The sequence below is a fragment of the Macaca mulatta genome, chromosome 14 (genome assembly GCF_049350105.2).
Source record: "Macaca mulatta isolate MMU2019108-1 chromosome 14, T2T-MMU8v2.0, whole genome shotgun sequence".
Taxonomy (NCBI): Eukaryota; Metazoa; Chordata; class Mammalia; order Primates; family Cercopithecidae; genus Macaca; species Macaca mulatta.
In genome coordinates this window covers 14,777,720-14,788,112 of record NC_133419.1, presented here as the reverse complement: position 1 = coordinate 14,788,112, position 10,393 = coordinate 14,777,720, and positions in this window count along the sequence as shown.

The following is a 10,393-nucleotide window of genomic DNA, read 5'->3' as shown; positions in this document are numbered from 1 at the left end:
CTCCTACTCTTTCTCATATCCTCATCATGATTGAAGCGTGGCACAGGGCAAGGTGTTGCCTGTGAGTCTGGTTATAAGTTCATTCTTTGGTGTTTGCAGCACTGCTATCATAAGGGGTCGGGGCATTCCGGGGAGCAGTGACCACTAAGGTGAGGATTGCAGAGTGAGTAGGAGTGAGCCAGACAAAAAAAGCAGAAAATGCAGATGATGGAAAGGACACGTGCCATGCGCTATCATAAGAACTTCCTAATTGAACACTGATATTACAATTCTGAATCCCTGATCTTAAAAAAAAATTACACTTCATGATCAAAACTTGGTCTCTTTTGGTTCCACTCTGCCACACTGCCATTGGAACTTGGATTACTGTGAACACTGCAGCTATAGCAAAAAAAAGAAAAAAGAAAAAAAAAAGGCATTTTCATTCTTTCTGATAGTCTAGATTTAAAACAGAAAAGATATGTTAATAGAATTGGCTTTGGGAGTAAAGTCTGCCAGTATTAACAAACACCTATTCTCATCCCTCCATAAAAAAGAAAACCTCCACAAAATTGAATGTTTATATTTGATGTGATTTTAAAGTGCACAATTCCAGCAATTAAAGAATTGTGTAGGTCATGGAGCTTTTTAAAAAAACTTCATCTTAGAAGGCTGTGGTACATATGTTACAGGTTAGTGTGAATCAATCCAATCAGATTTCTAAACACCTAAGACCAGGCTGATTTGTTACATTGACTGAAATGAAAGCATGGTCTGAGAAAGAGAGGAAATGTACCATTTGGGATTCTTACATAAAAAATAAACTCGGGAACTTGGGGTAATATGAAAACAGCTATATTTTTCACTCAAGAAGCAAAAGCTAATACAGATGACGAAAGAAGACAAAGCAAATAAAATTTGCCTATTTCAAAATGGTGCCTTGGGCAGGTCCTGTATCTAGAAGAGGATGTTCATCCAGCAGGATCTGGGGCTCAGGTCATCTTAGCACAGCCCAGCTGGCAGCTTCCCTCCTCTGCCCCTTCCCTGAATGCAAGCCAGCTTCTCTTATCTAGCCCGTCATGGTCCTGTTAAGATAGTGATTCCTAAACCTTATCATGCACTTGGATTAAAAAAACAAGAAAGCATGGGAAAGAAGAAGGAGGATTTCTTAAATATGGCACAAATAAGTTCAAAATTATCAGTAAACACAATACAAATGAATGGGGTAATTTTTTAATTAAAACATATGTTTTTCATATTGAATTAAAAATAAAGTCCAAGAAGCATGCATTAATCTGCTCTGGCTGCCATAACAGAATTTCATAGACTGAATGGCTTACACAACAGAAATTGATTTCTCACTCTTTTGGAAACTGGGAAGGGATATGACAAGGTTCTGGTGAGGTAGGTTTCATTCTCAGTCCTCTTCTCTCAGCTTGTTGATGGCTGCTATCTCTCTGTGCCCTCACATGGTGTAGAGCAGGGCTCAGACTCTCTTCCTTTCCTTAGAATGACTTAATTTCATCATTGGGGCTCCACCCTCATGACATCATCTAAACTCAATTACTTCTGAAAGGCCTACCTCCAAATACTTTGGGAGTTGGGACTTCAACATATGAATTTGGGGCTCACTGTCAGTACATAATAAAGCACATCTGAAATAAAAACACAAGGGTTAAAAGAAAGGAAAAAGATGTACTAAATGAATTTGAAACTGAAAAAGCAAAGTAATGACATCAATACTAGGCAAAATATAACTTAAGATGAAAATCTGCTAAATACAGAATTCTCCCACAAGATAGGTCATGAAACTTTCTCACACACAACTACAAAATATATATAGCAAAAGCAGACAGACATACAAAAAGAAATAGGCAAATCCACAGTCTCAGTAGGAGAACTCAAAATACTTCCCTCAGAAAGCAACAGATGATGCAGACAACAAAGACAATTTGACAAAATGCCATTACGACTTCATATTTTGGTGATACTGGGCTTATCTGCTTATTGTGTATTTGAGAACTTCTGTTCATCTGTTTGTCAAACTGACCAGCAGGGGGTGCTGGGGAGGGAAAAAACTCCATCCGGTGAGTGCAGGCAACTTGCCTCTAAGTCTAGAGGCTCCTGGTCCCCCACGATCATCATCTGTCAGGGGCAAGCACTGCTGATACAGGAGCTAAAAACATAAATTATTTAGCAGTTAGTGTGGGTAAGGGAGTCCTCGGTAAGGTTTTCCTTTTAATATAAAAGCAGCCCCCATCTAATTTTCTTTTTTTTTCCAACAATAATCAGCCTGAAAAATCAAGCTGCATGCATAGATAAGCAAGCTAAAAGCTTGCACAAGGCACAGTTGACTGCCAGCACCTATGCCAATAGAAAAGGGATACTTGGAAGCCAGGCATATTCAACATTGAGGCTTCCTCTTCCTTTTTTTTTTTTTTTTTTTTTTTTTTTTTTTTTAAGACGGTGTCTCGCTCTGTTGCCCATGCTGGAGTGGAGTGGCGTGGCGCGATGTCGGCTCACTGCAACCTCCGCCTCCCAGGTTCAAGCAACTCTCTGCCTCAGCCTCCTGAGTAACTGGGATTTCAGGCGCCCACCAACAGGCCCAGTTAATTTTTTTTGTATTTTTTTTTTTTGTGGAGACGAAGTTTCACCACCTTGGCCAAGCTAGTCTTGAACTCCTGACCTCGTGATCCACCCTTATCGCCCTCCGAAAGTCCTGTCATTACAGGAGTGAGCTACCGTGCCTTGCCTCCTCTTCCCTTTCTTTGTCTTCAAGTGTTCAGGCGACATGGCGCTGGCCAGGTAGAGACCCCATCTGCATAATAAAAGATTAGGGTGGGATGGCCAGCCTCTTCATGCATCACATAAATGGCACACCTGGTCCAACCAATCTGAGCCCTATGTAAATCAGACACTGCCTCATCAAGCTCGTCTATAAAACCTACCATAACTCACCCAAAACCTAGAAACCCGCTCAGGCACCTTTCCAATGCATAGGGAACTCTCTCTTCTTTCTTTTGCCTATTAACCTTCCACTCTTAAACCCACTCCTTTTGTGTCTACATCTTCAATTTCCATATTGTGAGACAAAAAACCTCTGGCATTTACCCAAATGATTCTGCGTCACTGCCATCTCTAGCACAAGTGCCGAAAATGACCACTTTAGCCTGATGAGTGCCACGGCGGCTACCATGCTGCTTAGGACAAGCAAAGATAAGAAGATGGAGTCGGGAATGGTTTATCAGAGAAGCCGCAATAAAAGCATGTCCCAGGCAACTTTCCACTTCTTAACTTCTGTCATTTTCAAACTTAAAGGTGTTTATTTTTGTGTGTTTGTTGTTGTTCTTTTTGTTGTTTTTAACAGTTTCTATCAAAGACTTCTCATGGTTTTCTTGCTATGACATATTTATCGTTTCTTCTAAAGTCCTTTCCAACATTTCCTACAGGAACTTAAAAGACATGTGTTTGGTTCACACCTTGATCGCCTCTCCACCTAAAATTCTTTTTACTTTCTCCCAGGAAGATTCCACCCCTCCTATTCTGCCAGTTCCCTCATATTTGCCTCAAACGGTTACCCCTGTAGGCAGATGAACTGGGGCGATTCTACTTTACTATGGACACCAGCTCCTCTGAAATAACATCTGAGTCTTGGGATGTGCATATGAATCTTCCCTTGACGCAGCAAACAGTCTTTCCTTTTACCCTTCACTAAAGGCATCCACTTGGGAGAATGGACAGCACTAAAATTCCACAGATTTCAAAAACCAAACGTGCTGTGCCTTTCTAGAGATCTTGGAATGAAGATGAGAAAGTAGGTTAGAAGGGATAATTTCCTCCTTCCTTTGTCAATGTGAAGGACCTCCTATTTTTAAAGGGAAAAATTGGGGACAGTCCAAAAGAAACTCTTGGAAATCAAGCCTTGCCATGCCACCACGAGAAGGGTAACCTGTGTGCCCAGGGGTGAAATTTTTAAATTTTTGTAATGGTGTTCAGGGTCACCCCTATGGATAACAAAAATATTAAAAAACCTATACCTGTGCCAACCTTTCAGAACCATGTCCCTTCGCAAGGACCTACCAGGGCTTAGAGATCATAGCACCACACTGGCAGCCTATAGGCAATCTCCAAAGGCTCCCATCTGCCCCAACCAACACACACACACACACACACACACACACACACACACACACACACACACACACACACACACACACCCTCCTGCTATTCTTTGGCCCTAGATCTCACCTAATGTATTCTACATCTTAATCTCCCTGTGCCTTCAAACTCATGTGTTGTAGAGTCTTGATAATCGCTTTTTAAGGATATTCCCTGAGTTCATCAAAGCTACTTATGAGACATATATCTAAGGTAAAACTTTTCATTTCAGCCCAGATCAGCACTCTTTTTATTAGAATTACAAACACTGAACTTCTTAGTTGCTGGGAAAATATATTGAAAAGGAATTATTATGCTTGTATAGCAATAAATTATCTCTGGAAAAGTACTGAGTGTCCAGAGAATGAGTGAAAATTGTTTCCCCTATATACATTTTTTTCTTTTGAAAAGTATATCCTGTGTATATTCAAAAGATAATGTTTTATAACTGGGGAAATTGCCTCCACTGTGGACTCTTATTAATTCACTTATCCACCAAGTTCTCTTATTTACTGACTTATCCATCGTATTCCCTTATTTACTTTTTATTCAATCACTAGTATTTGTTTCTATTGCTCATAATTGAACACAAATTTCTTTACTACTACATAAAACAAAGCACCAGCATTTTCTCCTGTACCTCAATAAGATGACATCTTCCAATAGATTCATTTCGCTGTTTTGCTCCCTCCTCCCAACCACACACTTAGTGTGCTAAATGAGACAAATGCTTTTATTTCTCTACCCCTTATCCCCCTGAGCCCAATCCCTGGGTGTTTTAGTTCCAGATGTAATAAAATTTTCCTTGTAGTGTGTCGCTTCTATTTAAAGAATTCTTCTTTAAAACTTTTATTACACATTCCTGGAGAGTCTATCATTGTCCATCCAGAGTTAACTCTCTACATAAAATTTGTCCAATTTTTTTGGCTCACCATTGTTTCGTCTCCTTTTTATCTGCTCCTATCTGAGATCTCTGTTCCTATTTGATTAGTTAAAATTCTTTCTCCAATATTTTCTGCATGTAATTATGCTACTAATATGATAGCTGAAGACTCTCAAATACACAAATACCTTTCTTTGACCCTCACAAGAATATAACTTCTGAAGTTTTATAAATCCACAAATATTTTTCTTTTACCCTCAGGGAACTGACGGATGCCCTATGACCCCACATTTTAGGGTCACCAAATTTAAGTTTTTCCTCTTAATACATAAGGAAACTGAGGTGCAGAGAAAGAAGGGAACCCTGACCCTTCATTCAAGGTCACAAAGTTAGTAAGAAGTGGATGACTAGTAATGAGGGTTTCAGGTTGAGATTAACAACAAATGTCACAGAAGATAATAGTGTTTAACCCAACTTCAAGTTCATAAAATGAATGGACATTTCCTGATCCCTCCACTCCCAACCCCACCTCAGGTGATTTCAGGACGTGCTGGGCAAAGCTCTCTCCCTCCATCCCCAACCGTTTCTCAGTCAGTGAGGGGTGTTAAGAACTCTTCACTGCCCCTCTTGAAGCTTACATTCTGGAGCAGGGAGACAGAAACTAAACAAAAAATTGAAAAAAAAAAAAAAAAACAGTAAACGTATTTGCTACGTACTGAGATGTAGTATATGAAAAACAACACATGATACAGGAACAGAAGATGATGGAGGAAGAAAGAACAAATAAACAGGAAAAGAGACTTCAGATAGGAGCAGATAAAAGGGAGAGGAAACAGGAAGGGGTCAGAACAGGCCTCCCTAAAAGCATGGCGTTTGACAGAGCGCTGGAGAACGAAGGAAGAGAGTCAAGCACATACCGGGGGTTAGGGTTCCGGTCTGAGGAAGCACCCAAGATGATCCACTAGGGTGAACAAAGAACATACTTGAACCATCATTTAGATTCATCTTCATCTAAAAAATAAGAAATTAAGTGCGCCTGCTATTTAATTATTTAATGTTATTTACAATACTATATATATATATCTATATATCTATAGAGATATGTATATAGTTGATGCTCAAATCGTTAAAACTTAGGTATGTAAAATTAAAGCTCATAGATTACTCTTGCCTATGGCAGTGAGCTCCTGATAGGCAAGGGTAGATTTTCACGCAGCCTCTGTAAAACAGAAGTCCTTAGGCTTTGGCGTCTGACAGAAGTTAAAATTACTCAAGGGCTGTCCTTGGGCAACTTAGTTGAGGTTTCATAATCTGTGAAACAGAAAATGAATTAAATAAAAAGATAACTGAGAGAAACCTATAAAAGGTGCAAAGCCCAATGCCTGGCATTGAGAGATGCTTCACACCTGTTATCTCTCACCCTATTGTCTCTTCTCCCATACTCCTGCCTGGCAGCTCCCCGCTGTTAGCGCCAGAAACACTTATCTGCTAAGAAAACGAAAAGTGCAATGCTGGCTTTACCCCGCGACGCTTTTAAAAACTCCAAAAACCCAGCGTGATGGGGAGTAGGTTTGCCTAGAGACAGGTGAGGCAGCCTTAGTAAACTGAGAGGAAAGTTAATTGTCAAAGAGCGTTGAGCCACTACGAGCAGCAGCAACCTTGGACTAACAGGTGTATCTTAGCGAGCACATGCTCCAGCACATGTCCCTACGCCCATCCCTCCATTTAGCGCCATAAACGCAGCCTCCTAAGAGAATGGGAAGCTTGGGAGTCTGAGAACTGAAGCTACCATTGGCCTTAATGGATGTCAACCATTAAGGTGAGCCTGAGAGTCGGAGAACGGAAGCTACCATTGGTTTTAATGAACGTCAATCTTCACTCGCCGCTTTTCTTCCTCGCCTCCTTGCCCCTTGCTATTCTGGTAGGCTGGTTCTCTCTCGCCATCTGCTGGCCGGACTCGGGAATATACCAAAGGCGCTTTCGCCTGCCCTGAGTACCTGCAAACCTAGGACTGGGCACGGTTTTTAAGGGCTTGGCTCGCGTGCCCGGGGCGGTGCTAAAAGGGGGCTGCCTGCGCCAATCTCATTTCCACAAGATGCAAGTACAGAAGCAGCGCGGACGCCCGGAAGGGGTCACAGAGAGGCAGGCAGGGCGGTTGACCAGCCTACTGGCCTCACTTCTGAGAAATGTAAATTACCGAGCCACAGTCCAACCAACGGTATCAAAACAGAATCTCTACAGATGGAGCTCAGCGAAGCTGAATCTCAACCCCACCCTGGAGAACTTAAATATATTGGGGGTACCCAGAATCCCCATTTTTAAAAACCTATCCAAGTGATACCTTTGAATGTTAAAGTACAGAGAATCACACACTGGCAGAACTCTTTAGCTTACAAGTAGGGAATGAAGACCACCCCCCCCAAGAGGAAAAGGAATTCACCCAACGTCTCTCTGCAACATCCTAAGAAAACGTGAGACTCTAAGGTTAAAACCCTAACTGACAACCATTCCCTCCCCAAACTAGTCCTCTGACCTCTAGCAAACTATCCTGTCCTAATCTGTGAAATAGGAGCAACAATCACACCTACCCCAGCGGGTGGCTGCGAATATCAAACGGATCAAAATGAGTCAACTACCAAGCACCCCCGACTGGAAGTAGAGGTTGAACTGAATCTTGATCGCCCTACCCCATTCATCTCTCAGTATCACTGTATGAGGATGGAAGTGAAGCCACCCAGCCACACATTGGTCCCAAACCATGTCCACCTGCACCCGCAGCTCAGTGAATATTTCTTTTCTTGAAGACAGAGAGAGGCTCCTTGGAGCCTCTGGAGTCTGAAGGTGGATGTTTCCTTCCTCATGAGTGCGTTGTCCTCCTAAGATAGGATGGGCAACAGGGTCTATATGGAAAGTATTGGCTGCCAGGGCTTCAAGGCTGGCTCCTAAGCGGTTGCTGGAGGGTTAGAGACCCCACTCCAGCTCTCTGTGAAATCAGGCAGCTTGGTAGCAAGAGTGAGTGAGGTGAGCCCACTATGAACCCATGGGAGGAGAGAAAAAGAGCATCCCATCTAAGCTTTTACATACCCCATTGCAGGCTCCAGAATTTGATGCCCAGTCCCTTATCTCTAACCCATCCCCAGAAGCCAATTCTCCTTAGCCCTTCCTGCCACTTCTGCCATTGTACCTCCAGATGGTTCTCTTCTCTTCTATCAAACTCCTACTCATCTCTCATTCATCAAGTCCAAATACAAATCTTTCTCTGTGATATGCTCTCAAGTTAGAGGCCATGGTGCCTTCCTCTGTATTCCCAGAACATGTTGTTTGCAACTCTAAATACAGACATCAGCCTACTGTTAGAGTTCAGGAGCATCTTTTAGGGGTTCCTGGAGAAATCACTTTCCATAAATGCTGGCCTTATTCCCTAACTTCACCAGACCTGACCTTAGTGCTTGATCCATTCCCACCTCTCCTGACCATGTAAGAGACCTTTCCTTATTTATGGGTTTGAGAAATACAAAATGTCCCAACCACCCGTTACTTGGCCAGAAGTATTCTTGTCACATTTATAATAACATCCAGCCAACAAGATGCTTTGTGCCAAGGGAATATTCCTTTTCAGGGCAAACACTCTGTCCCCAGGAATGTGAGACAACTTCCACAGCCCCATATAAGTACTAGCTGGAAGTGAGGCTTCCTTGGTGGCTCAACAGATTCCCTGAGCATCCCTACTCTGTCACTCATGTCAAACTGCAGTGGGATTGCATCAAATCTCTCAGAGCACAGCTGCAAAGAGAAAAGCAAAGCTGGAGCTCTACTCTCTGAACCCATAGCTCTAGGCAGTTACTTTCTCCATGAGGGTCTATTTTATATACAAGGAAGAAATGGAAGATTGCTACCAAAAATGACATTATGTTACTTATTCCAATCGTGTGGTTCAGTTGCTACTCCAGTGATGAGCGAATAAAGAGGAATTAGAAGCATGGCTACTCCTAGGCTCAAGGGGCAGGGAAGCTCTGGAATTGGGTTTGCGGCAGTGCTGCCTGGAGCGCCATTACAAAGGGACAAGAGTGGTTCACTGGGAGGTAAAATACAGGGCACTTAAGAGACAAGGGGTCTGGGAAACAAGGCAGACTTTTGCATTTATCATTTGCTGTAAATCTCTCCATGAACTTTCTTCTCCCTTTTAATTTTCTCTGTACTTTAATTACGTTTCTTGTTGGGGACAGGCCCCCAAACTGGCCATAAACAAAATCTCTGCAGCACTGTGACATGTTCGTGATGGCCATGACACCCATGCTGAAGGTTTAGGGTTTACTGGAATGAGGGCAAGGAACACCGGGTCCACCCAGGGCGGAAAACTGCTTAAAGGCATTCCTAAGCCACAAGCAAGAGCATAAGCCATCGGTGCCTTAAGGACATGTTCCTGCTGCAGATAACTAGCCAGAGCCCATCCCTTTGTTTTGGCCCATTCCTTTGTTTCCCATAAGGAATACTTTTAGTTAATCTATAATCTATAGAGACAATGCTTATCACTGGCTTGCTGTCCTTAAATATGTGGGTAAATCTCTGTTCGAGGCTCTCAGCTCTGAAGGCTGTGGGACCCTTGATTTCCCACCCTACACGCTATATTTCTCTGTGTGTGTCTTTAATTCCTCTAGCGCTGCTGGGTTAGGGTCTCCACGTCCGAGCTGTTCTCGGCAATTTCTCAGGCCTGGCATAGTGGCTCACATCTGTAATCCCAGCACTTTGGGAGGCTGAGGCGGGCAGAGCACCTGAAGTCAGGATTTCGACCCTAGCCCCATCCCTACTAACAATACAAAAATTAGCCAGGCGTAGTGGCAGGCACCTGTAATACTAGCTGCTCAGGAGATTGAGGCATGAGAATCACTTGAACCCAGGAGGTGGAGGTTGCAGGGAACAGAGATCATCCTCCTGCGCTCCAGTCTGGGTAATAGAGCAAGACTCTGTCTCAAAAAAAAAAAAAAAAAAAAAAAAAAAAAATTCTCAGTTAATGGCCAACATTGTTACTATCATAAGCCCCAGCTTCCCCGTCTTTCTCCCTCCATGTGTCTTTTATTTTGATCTATGTTCTTCTCTACCAGATTCAGCCTCTGGCCCCTTCTTAAGGCTCCCCAGCCATTCACCCTCATGTGTTGAATGCCCACTTCCCTCCTTATTTTTTAGTTGGCGTGGATTAGCATCTCCAAGTCAACATGTCAAAAGTAGTATTACTGATACACGCGCACACACACACCCCAGTCCTGGCATACACAGCGTCTCCTTCCTCAGTCTTCCCCATATCAGTTAATGGAGATTTCATCTTTCTAGTTGCTCAAGTCAAAAGCCTAGGAATCATCACTGAGCCCTCTTTTT